Raw genomic sequence first — 12,095 nt, 5'->3', positions numbered from 1 at the left:
TGTAATCAATAGAGACATCTGGGTTCCCCCCATGAGCTTTTAACTATGTTATAACACATGGGTTATAGCCCATGTGTTATAACACATGGGTTATAGCACATGGGTTATAGCCCATGTGTTATAACACATGGGCTATAGCACATGTGTTATAACACATGGGTTATAGCACATGTGTTATAACACCAGGGGCTATAGCACATGTGTTATAACACATGGGTTATAGCACATGGGTTATAGCCCATGTGTTATAACACATGGGCTATAGCACATGTGCTATAGCCCATGTGTTATAACACATGTGCTATAGCCCATGTGTTATAACACATGGGCTATAGCACATGTGTTATAACACATGGGTTATAGCACATGTGTTATAACACATGGGTTATAGCACAAACTCCCAGATTAGTCCCTTGGACCAGTGTGAGCCTCTGAGAGCTGCACTGCCTGGAAGCCTGAAACTTTTGTCAGTTTAACTGGCCTCATGTTTTATGTTGCTTCTAAAATAATTCAACAGAAATACACTGAGGTTCTCTTTCTTTCTTTCTCTCTTTCTCTCTCTTCCTCCCTCTTTTCCTCCTTATATACGGGTAACAGTGGTTAACATTGTTTGCTCATCAAAAACATACCTGAGTTGTATTTAGCTTCATTTGCGCTTGTTTGATGAATCCTGTCTAGTAAACCCTCTCCTCTCTGAGCCTCATAATTCCCAGTTTTGTGACATCATAGGTCTGAGAATAATTCATCGTCAGACTTGTTTTGAGCATTTCTGAGCTGGAAGAGGCAGTGATCTTTATGCCAGTGTTTGCCCTCCACTTTAATATCAAAGGTGTACAATGTCCCTGTAGTTTCACCTGTTTGTCTCCATGGAGATAGATATATTTAACGCCACACTGAGCTTACTCCGCCCCGCCCACTTTCCCCTCTTTTTGCCACAGATTTGCACTTTTGGTCAAGTGGTTCTTTTAAGCCGAGAACGTGGGAAAAGTCTTGTCGCAAATATATAATTGATTTGTGTAAAATGTCCAATGTTCATGTGAACCACAAGTCAACAATGCACCGATTCCCTGGGCGGCCTGAAAACAGCATTTTAGTCTGTGTAGAACTTATTCTCTCTGGAGATCGTCAGCTCTATGTGAACTAATAGAACCGGAAGAAGGATTACGTCATGTGGCGGCGCTCAGATGGTCTTACGAAATAAGGTGAATAGGTACAGTCGGCTATGTGTCATATTGGGGGGCATGGCCTGATGTGGGTGAAAATGGTTCTCTCTTTTAAAAAGTTTACTGGCACTTTATGCACATTTTAGACAGCGGTCCCCAACCTTTTTCCTTGCAAAGACAACAATCACAATTTTCATTCAGGGACTGGTTGAAGGGGTGTACAAACCCTTTTATAACTTTTACTAAATAATACTACTTATCTTTGCCCTTTGTTAGATTAATTGGCTCTATATTTTCATGGTAAAACACATATATAATATAGGAGCATAGCAACAGAATATAAAACTAAAATAATAATACATAGTAAAACATAGGTTACATTTGCCTCTGGGGACTGGTAGCAAATGCCCCCCGGCCCGGTTTTGGGCCCAGGCCCGGTGGTAGGGGACCCTGTTTTAACACAACTAATTGGAGGTGGGTTCACAACTGGAGATTGTCGACCGGACTTTATTAACGTGATGTAAACAGATTGTTCTGTCGATGTTAAAATACAGCAGGTGACATTAGCATCGAGGTAGCATTCAGCCTGATGCTACTGTAGGCATTCTTGTATAATTATACACATCTGGGCTGTTGGACCACTTTAGTCTTCTCTGCGTCTTCGTTTGTATTTTGCACATCATAACTCCTAAAGTCAGCATGTGCTCTTGTAGTTCTTGTAGAGCAGCTCTTCTACATTAAAATGAATGGATTTCTCCCCCCTACAGAGCTCCTTTGGAAGCCAACTGGATATATAACATTTTCTAAAAACAATAACACATCCATGGCGACAAAAAGGGGGCCGACTTTGCACCAGAAAAGTTTCCTTGTGAACCTTTGAACACACACTTTTAAAACTGTCGTAACGTCTCGCTAACCCGCCCTATAATAGCGCTGTCTTCAAAGGCTGCGACGCCATTCCCGGTCATCTCAGGCACGTCACGTTGGTTTAGCAGAGCGTCCGTGATTGACTTAATCAAACCGGCTCCCAGGTATTGTTCTGAAAAGGCAGCATAAGCAGTTGGCCCGGGCCTCCATGCATCATTTCACACGAAGGCGGAGGATACAGATGAGGCTTGTTTGCCCGCTCTCCTCGTGTGTGTTTACAGAGAGGGGTCAGTGGGAATCAATGGAGGGGAAAAGTGGAGCTCGGAGCCAAGGGCAAACCTGGCTAGAAATATAATCGCTTCATATTGTATCCTCGAACACGGCTGTAATATATTTCTATTAGGCAGGACTAATTGACCCTTTGTTGAGTAGATGTCTGGCAGGTTACGGACGCTCGGTCAGGTCAACGTCATCGTGAAAAGAGATCAGAGAGAATTTTCGGTTTGCCTAGAAATAAACGTGTGGAGATATTTAGATGCAATGCACGTAATTTACCACTCAATGAAATGTGTTCGGTTTAAGGAATTGGGTAATAATTGCATTTACCAGTAGTGACCCAGGGAACTTGCCAGGTTGTTCCACAGTGCTTTTGTTTACTTGTTTATGTTATGTTAGTTTATTCAGCTCTATGGTTATTTTTCACAATTTTGATGAAAAAGATATTTCTGACAAGCACTGCGATCACGATTCCATTCACAACGTACGTTCTGATAGTAGGATTCTGTTAAAAGTTCAGACAGTTCAGGAGCGTTCACATTTGGGGGTTTGTTGAGGTCTAAACTACAGCTTAGCAAGTTTAGGTATAGAAAAGTGTTGCTAATCGCGACCATTCAAATTGTGATTTAAATTTGATTGCAATTTATATCTTGAAGCCCTAAACTGATTTTCCTGCTTACAAAAGTAAGTAAAGCCTCTTGTTGTGGCCCTCAATCTTCTTCAGTTTCTTTTTATTTGCTACAGTTGTTGAACTGGTGTTGAAGCCTCTGAGAGCACTCGTGATGTGATGAGTGTGATTTAAGTAGAGCTTTTCAGCTTTTGAACAATCAGATTGTGTTAGGGTACACGTGCCATTGCATTTCAATAAAAAGCAAGATTTAGTTTCTATTGAAATATTTGCTTATTACAAAAGACAAGAAAGGCTAATTCATGGTTGGACACTTTCCCTTTATTGCACTAAACATGTGTTAACTTACCAAATGCCTGTTTGTAGCTAGTTTCTCTTTTAATCAGAGAAATGAATACATGTTTGGCCAGTGACATCCCTTACATTTCTACTATAGCTCACTTGTAAAAACTAAAAAGTCAAATGCATGTGTCATTTGTTTTTAAAGAGCTTCATATAGCACGATGTACTTGTTTTTAAACCTTGATGACGAAGACTTGAAGAGTTAATTTGCATAAACCAAAAAGTGATGTCGAAATTTAAAAAAAAATCATCTTGACGCTTGCAAATTACTCTATGTATGACAAATCTTTAGTGCCATAAAGATGGTATTATTCCATCACTCCACTCAACATTATCATCTATTCTATAAATATTGAACAGAAACAAAATAACCAATGAACTCTTCATTTATTCTGCTGGATTCAAATAAACAAGAGGACTATGTTTATGTTTTTTACAGGCCGAACAAAGTTAAACCACTGAAATTAGAAACTTCATTTTGACCTGTGCTAACCTTTTACCAGTCACATGTTTGATCAATGAGTGCCGACTTGACTCTGTGTTTCTAGGTCAGTTAAAGCGTGTAAAATGAGAAGGTTATGACACACTTCTCCTTGTCCTCCTTGTGTTTGAGTGCAGCTTTACGGTGTTGTCTATAAACTGTGTGAAGAGCGTTTGACTTTCATATGGATCTGACTTGAACCTGTATCTTTGCCCTTTACAGTCGTGTGGAGCTTAAACGCTGTGAGCAAAGAATGTGTTGCTGCTGTTCTTTTGCTGAATGTAAAATGTGTAAATGATGGAGAATACTAACTCATCTGTGCCAATACTACTCAACTATTTTTCTATGTGGCTGACTACTGTACTGTATGTATTCCTCAAAGTAGCTTGTGTTCCATGTACAAATATAAATATAAATAGAATAGTATTATTATAACAGATGAGATGTAACAATAAAGACCTTGGTTTTGGTACGTTTGTTTGTCTGTCTCATTATTTGGACAAAGCGGGTTCATGCTGACCACCACATTTTATTTGTTTTATTGGTTGTTTTTTTTATACTATAAAGAGACACACTGAACAAACAGAACAAGAGCAGAGAGTAAAAATACTAAATCAAAAATACATCTAGTCGCAAAAAGAACAAACCAGGCATCTGTCTCTGGTAAATGTGTCAAAATAAAAGTAAATGTTTCCTTTTGTAAATAGTCAAAGTTATTTCAGCCCCTGTTTTCTTGTTATATTTTGTACATTATGTTGTATTATTTATTTATTTTTAATAGCCAGAAGTATTTCTAATGTCAAATTCTACAAGTATCCGTCAATGATTTCCATTGTTGTAGTTTTATTTACCAGATATAGTTTTAAAGTCAAATGGAATGTTGATGTTGAAGTCTGAGTCTGAACATTTCATTTTTTTAAAGGACTTTAAGAAATACTTTGTTTATGTAATAGATCAAATAAAATGGTCGTTAGCAAGTAGTTTACTCTGTGGTTAAGTAAAACGTGTACCTTTAGTAGGAATATCTGGCAAAGAATACATTTTGAAACAGCAGTTACAAATGTAGAGCCAAATGATTCATAATAATAATCACTTTTACAGTAACGCAACAAAAGAAAAAACAATAAATTGCATTGCTTTATTATTCACTCATAAACTCAAAGTCACAGTGCAGTTTAACAGGACGGCCGGTCATCATTATCCCATGTCAGGGCAGTTGGAGGTGAGTAATACCCCTCAGGACAAAAGTCACCTGAACAATGTCCATTGTAATGCTTTGCAGTAGCAGTCGCCTCTTCTGTCTGTTTTGAAAGACCTCTCTCTCCTCTGATGTTTGTATATCACCTTTACAAGACCAACACTAAACAATGACGAAGCATTTGTATTGTGACACAAGCAATCCCCCGCCGACGGCCCATTTCAAACTGCATCAATTTATGACTTCCAGGTCCGGGCCATCCCACTGCGATAAATCTACACCTCAACAATCTATACACAATTTGATTTCAGGGCGTTCCTTCTCGTTCATTTGTCATGATCCGACTGGGGCAAAGCAGGACTCCCTCAACTAATCACGCTCAAATCAATACAACTCATTTTTTCCTAAAGACATTGACGCTTTCGCTCGCTCGGTCTATGCAATGCTTTTCATTTAGCTGCAATTGCTTGGTCACATTCACTTATCATCAAATGCAATACAAATCAAATCAACGTTCTTGTTTACGAGGCTCATCATGTGTCGTACCCGCTCGTCTATAAAAAGTGAGCAAAAATCGTTGTGTCATTAGATCCATCACTAGTTGTTGATTGAATTGCTGTTCATTGGCTTGTTTGCCTTTTGCAGGAGGAAGAGGAACGAGGCATTAGTCCCAGGGTGCTACTTTGGGCGGGTGTCGTCGATAAGCGAGCCGCCAGTGGGAGTAATTATTACGGCATGAAAAGCATTACGGTAATAGGATCGCATGCACGGAATCGTTAAACTACGACAAGCGGGATTTCACACGTACAATGTCAGTTGACGGAGGTGTGATGATGATTTTGTAGATTTGTTTGCATTGGAATAGTCAAATTCAAAGAAACAATGGTTGGGTTTCCCTTAACGCAGCCAAAAGCCGTACTGGATTTGTGTTTCATTCATTCATTTGTGGATGTAGCTTGTTTTAAACAAGCTACATCCACAATATTGAGCCGGTAAAGCTTGACGTCAGCAGCGAATTTACTTTTACAAACACATTTTCTTTTCTTCATTGCTTCACCCTCTGCTGGTGCTTTGTACACAAACAAGGCCAGGAAGTGAAAAAGGCAATCTATTGGCTCGACCTGATTTGACATGAAAATAGAGGCTATTGGAGAAATATTCAACACAAATATGATTCGCATTTTGGTGAAGTTTATATTGTTGGACATGAGCAGCAGGTGTGATATACAGAAGGTAGAGGTAATTCCACAACTGTTACCTAGCAATTATACTGTAAACAAGGTGCCAAAATGTATATAAATGACACTGTATCATGTGACAAGTAGTAATATCAACAACATCTTTATTTTGTTGAATGATTGTTAAACGGTCAGAATTTTGTGTGTGTGTTTTAATGGGGGGGAATTGAAAAGTGTGCATTTACCTCCACCTATTATAGTTGTGCGTCTTTAAAGTGTGTGTTTTACGCTATATACCTTTAAAAAAAAGAAAAAAAACATGTGTCAGTTGCTGGAAACAGTAGTTGCATATTGATGACATCACAAAGAGATTCTGTTTTAGCCCAGACTTCATACTTCAATAGGAAACCACTATTCTTAGGAATCGACCTATACAACAAACCATTCAACTCTTCTCTCACTCTAAAGCCTTAGAAACCAAAGAACTTGTACTGTAGCCAACAAAGGCTTAAATATTTTGTTTGTATTGACCTTTTTCCCACATGATCAGTGCTTTCGTTGTAATCTCACTTCTGGTCCAACGGGAAATCTTTTGGTTCAAACGAGGGAAAAGCCTCGCCGCTAAAATAGGTTATAAAGTAGATTGATTTGTGTAAAATATCCAATGTTCATGTGACCAACAAGTCAACAATGCACCGATTCCCTGGGCGGCTTGAAAACGGATTTTCTAGTCTGTTTAGAGCTTATTTTCTCTAACTAATACAACCGGAAGAAGGATTACGTGGTATGGCGGCGCCCGGGCGGGTTTACGGGATAAGGTGAGTCGAGAATTTGATGGATATATTTTTTTACTCGGGCTTGAACTCAAAACATTTACACAGGTTATTCATAAACTCAGGTTTCATCAATTAGGAGATGTTTTGACCGTCGACACATCTCTAAATAACCTAAATTTGTGGATTATCTTAAGAAGGCAATATTAACATAGTTGGAGTTTACACCATGACCCCTCAAACCATCTGAAAAGTACTTTCTACTTTCCAGTCCAGTTAAAATGTTTAATGGAGCAGAAAGTACAGTCTCTACAAGTCTCCGCTTAAAAAAAAACAAAACACAGACAACTAAATATTTTACTTTAGTACAGTCATTTTACTTTAGTACTTTGTCACTTTGCACCGCTGTCATGAATACTGTAAAAGTGAAAGGGCACACGTTGGATAAAAATACACTCTCCAGATATTAAAAACTGTTTCTCGGCCAAATTTGACAAAAAAGTCCAGGAGCCATTTCAGCACATTTAAATGACACTTGTCTTTGGTTAAAAATTCATTCCTGTTCCACTCGCAGCACCCCTCGAGTGAACGGCGTCTAAATAAGTAAAAGGAGCAGAGTTTTCCAAAAATATTCACGCTTTCAACATCATTATGCTCACACTTAGTCACATGTCTCCAGCAGATGGTGCTACCTCTACCTCTGTGTCTGTGGCGCAAGTGTCAGTTCAATTATAGAGTTCAATTCAGCCCAGAAGAGCAAGGCAAGTATATGGATACATGAATGAACTCAACAAAAATGTCTTTCAGTAGATGTCATGATATTGAGGGGAAAAAACGGTTATTCACAATTATGACCAAACAAAAGTGACATTATTTATTTTTCTTTGTTATAATGCATTACTGTTACATTAGTATGAGCAGCTATATCAATAAACAGCACTAGGTCCAATAGATTTGGTTTTCCATCTGGCAGATCACTAAGCACGGACAAAATGTATGATTCATGTCAGCAAAATTGTTAAATTGAATGAATAGAAATGAAGGTTTTGTGATTTCTGTCATGTCTTTGTGATTTTAATGTATATATTTCCTGTTTTATGAAGCACTTGCCTTGTGTATGATTTCTACAAATACATCTGTCTTGCCACTATACATACGTTTGTCATCTGTGGTGTATTAAATCATATGATACATGTCCGCTAAATTATGCTTTTTATTCATTTTTGTGTTAAAGTTGCACATGTGGCCAAGTCCGAAATTCAATGTTGGTAATTTTTATTTTATATTTCAACAACATAATATTATTTTTTGCTCTTTTTTATTTTTTGATCTTTGGGTTTGTTTATTTTTATTGCATTATATTTTGTTTGTACAAAAATCATGATTTATGTGTCGGCGCAATTTAGACTTCCACCCTGTCACGTTAACGTTAGATGCTTATCATAGAAAAAAGATTGAAGTGTAGTCATCTGGACACTACACTTAAATCTACTTCTACGATGAAGCACTCCTGGACAAATGAGGGATTACACCAATTTACTTAACAATTACTCAAAAATAACCATTTATTTTGGCTTGCAAAGCTTTACACTCACACAGTCAAGTAGCAGTAGTTAACGGCTGTTATTATTGTTCTGTGAAACGTCTTTGAATGTCTCAAAAGTGCTATAAAAATAAATTATATTATTATCATTATTTGTAGCTACATTTGTAACAGAAAGCAGCTGCTAATGACTGGACTTCATACACAGATGACTTACTTCTGCAGGTGTCCACCGGTGCAAAAGTGAGTAAAAGCAGAGGAGGAAGTGATGTGAGCTTGTACAGGTCAGACAGGGCCACGCCATCGATCCATCTCACACGATTCACATTTACTGTGAGTCTGACTGACAATAACCTGTCAGACTTCTACTCTGCAGTCGCTCAAGCCAAACGGGGGGATGTGATTAAAGTACAGACGCAATAAAGGCTCTGGGAAAGTAGATTTCAAACTGTAAATAAGTAAAGTAAAGTGGATAGTGAGGGGAAAGGAGCCTTGATTGTTAAAACATGAGATTAATGCTGCATTCATGTGGTCCTCGGGGGAAAAAAGAACTCGGATCAAAAGCTGCTGCTCGACTTCCATTCCTTACATCTCCAAAATCAATCAATCCATTTTTCGTAAAACATTTGAGCTCTTTGACTAAACGTTACTAAGGCCATATTCATGTGCATATAACTGATGTAAATAACAGTGTTTACTTACCATCAGTATTAGTATTATTTAGTCTTATGCCAGCTATTTTTACTTTACTTTATTTTACTATCATTATTTTGTTTTATTTTATCATTATTTTATTTTATTTTATTTCATTTTATTTTATCATTATTTTATTTTATCTTTTTATTTTATTTATTTATTTTTTACTCCATTCCCTACTAAGATATGAGAGGAGTTTTGTTAATAAGATTTTTTTGTTTTGTTTATAAGAGTTCTTCTAATAAGATAAGTTCTATAAGTTATCTGTCCTTCCCTGTGTATCTACTGCGTTGTGACACCAACATTTAGAGAATAAAAAGAACATCTTATCTTATCTTACATTCAAGGTTTTACTCTCAGTTGTCCAATTGTAAAAGCAACAGATTTGTGCAAAAAAAGACCAGACACTGTTTAATAAATCACCCATGAGAAAGTTGTCTGTTGCATGTGTTAAAAGGGCAGACTTCTGACAAAATCCTGACATTCTTCTTCTTGAACCCAGCATAACATGTGACCATCTTGTAGACCCTCCCTCCAACAGATAACGATAAAGTTTAATCTGTTTGTTGATTTCTATTTCGGTAATTTCTTTTCAAAATCTCTCATAGAGTTACACAGGCATAGGTTTAGCAAGTATCTTTCCCTTTCCCAAATCCTCCAACAGTATCGTCTTTGCCTTCATATCTGAGCGGCATATGCACTTGTGAGAGAGTGGATAATCCGCAGATATGCAGGAGGATCAAGGTTAATCTGTGGTTAGAAAAACGAGATGGATTCTTGAGATCACGTATACCCCGGTTTGGCAGAATCAGCACTTTCCCCTTCCAACCACCATCCCCAAAGTCACCGCGACTCACTGGAGAGCGCCCGGATACGGTGTTACCCCCCCGCTCACCTCAGCCCCCTCCCGATCTGGACTCCTGCAAGGATCATCTATCATTAAGCAGGATTACTGTGTCTTTGCATGCAGCCATCTCTTGGGATTACACGCAGATTACTTCATATTTTTAAATTCGCCTTTATCTCTTCCATCCAGCATATTTTCTTCCTTCTTTAGGGGGGAATATTCTGGCACAAATGACTCTCGCAGAAATGTTTTTTTTTTTTTTTTTTTACGAATGAAAGTCTGGGTTTGGGAAATCTCGCCAAAATGGCTTGTTCTGGTATTGAGTTTGATTGTTTAATTGTTTCTTTTGAGTCTTTTTACATGTCGGGTTAATGTCTCTCTAAAGTCCTTAAACTGAATATAAAAGACTCATCATTAATAACAATTACTTTGACTTAATGAATAAATGTAAAGGTCAAGACTTGAATATGGAACCGTCTATAAATGACATATAGATAAATGACATCATATTTTAAGTTGAGGAAGGCAAGAAAAAGACAAAAGGCACGTTTCATGGGGACTGGATCGCCTCGGAGCTCTTCAGCTTATTTTTAATGGATGAGTGCGTCTTCATGCCATAACAAATGTTTTATCTATAATAAAATCACTGAATTATCTGAATTAATCATAAGGATAGTCTGAGCAATTCACACAGACGTTTAGTATTTCCAAGTTTGTGGCAGTCTTTTGGATGTGGGCAAGATCAAGTCACAGTTTTAGAGGAATAATTGTTAATCTGTTAATTTTGTCTTGACTTTGCAGGAATCTGTGTTCTTTTTTTTATCCAATCTCAATCCATATCCCAAAACATGCAGCATAGGTAAAGTCCTCCAGCTACGACAGTCCTGCAGCTTTGAGGAATGGGTCAAATGCAGAGGGCAGATGTCCCTACAATGATGTGTACGTAAACCTTATATATTTATGTCTTTGCTGTGTGTAGCTCTTCCTCATTTGACCAGGTGGTGGGGTTAAAGTCAAATGAGGATAAACTAACCTACAACACCACCAGAGAGATGGCATAGGAGCGAAATAAAGAAAACTAAACCAATAAAGCTTGTTAAATTTAAAGTTAATTGTTAAATTTGTTTCACTTTTATTTGTGTTTGCATTTCACATTTAACTTTCACAGGTTCCATTCTAAACGTGTTGTAGTTCACACTGAGCTAAAGGGACCTGGAGCCAAACGGGCCCGACCTCTTTGGGGGGTGGTGCCTCCTATGGGCCACTTGCTTTTGTCTGCCATATAGTACTGTATATTTACTGTATATTTATGACACCTGTGGATTATTAATTCTTATTTTGAGCCTTTTAAATCGTGATGCTGATCTAAAACAGCTTCTGGTTGGAAACTGCTATTTCCATTTGCCCCTTTTACAGAACATTAACTCACATGTTATCACAACATGGAAAGCTGAAGTTCACAGATTAATTCCAAAATAGAGCTGCTAAAAGCTGAAAAAAAGAAAAGAAAAGGAGAATTAAATAAGTACAGAGCGTGTATCAAGGGCAGAGGAAATGGGGATTTTTTGTCTCAAATACAGGAGAATAAAGATGACTCAAGTATGCATGAATCCTTCTAAAAAAGGCTTTGAGCGGTAAAATTAGAAGAGAAAACAACATGATAGTGTGATTTAAAGTACTTAGAAGTCAATTAATCTCCTTTTGATGTATAAAATCTTATAATAAAACAATATCCTTTCCACCATGCAAAAGTAAAAGTAAAGTAACAAAAACATACATTCATCAGATCAGTGAAGTGTAACATTTTTCCCACTTTGTTACAGCGTAGAAAAGATCATGTTGCATCATCATAACTGCCAAAATTAGGATATTTTGCCACACATTAATATTACAATTATTGTTTCTCTGCAGATCTTTATTTGTTTGAGCAGTCTTTACTTTAGAGGAACTACAATTTCACTCATTTCAAGGAGAACTGATCTTCTTTAGGTCAATTCATCAACAACAAAATGGTTTTCATGCATTTTATACAAATCGATAATTGAAAATGACTGGTGCTTCCCATTCCTAATCAACTAGAGCAAAGTTTAGGAACCATTGGAC

Source organism: Eucyclogobius newberryi, unplaced genomic scaffold (assembly GCF_026437365.1).
Source record: "Eucyclogobius newberryi isolate DKJ021-1_F unplaced genomic scaffold, fEucNew1.0.hap1 SCAF_16, whole genome shotgun sequence".
NCBI classification, from domain to species: domain Eukaryota; kingdom Metazoa; phylum Chordata; class Actinopteri; order Gobiiformes; family Gobiidae; genus Eucyclogobius; species Eucyclogobius newberryi.
This window is presented reverse-complemented; position numbering follows the sequence as displayed.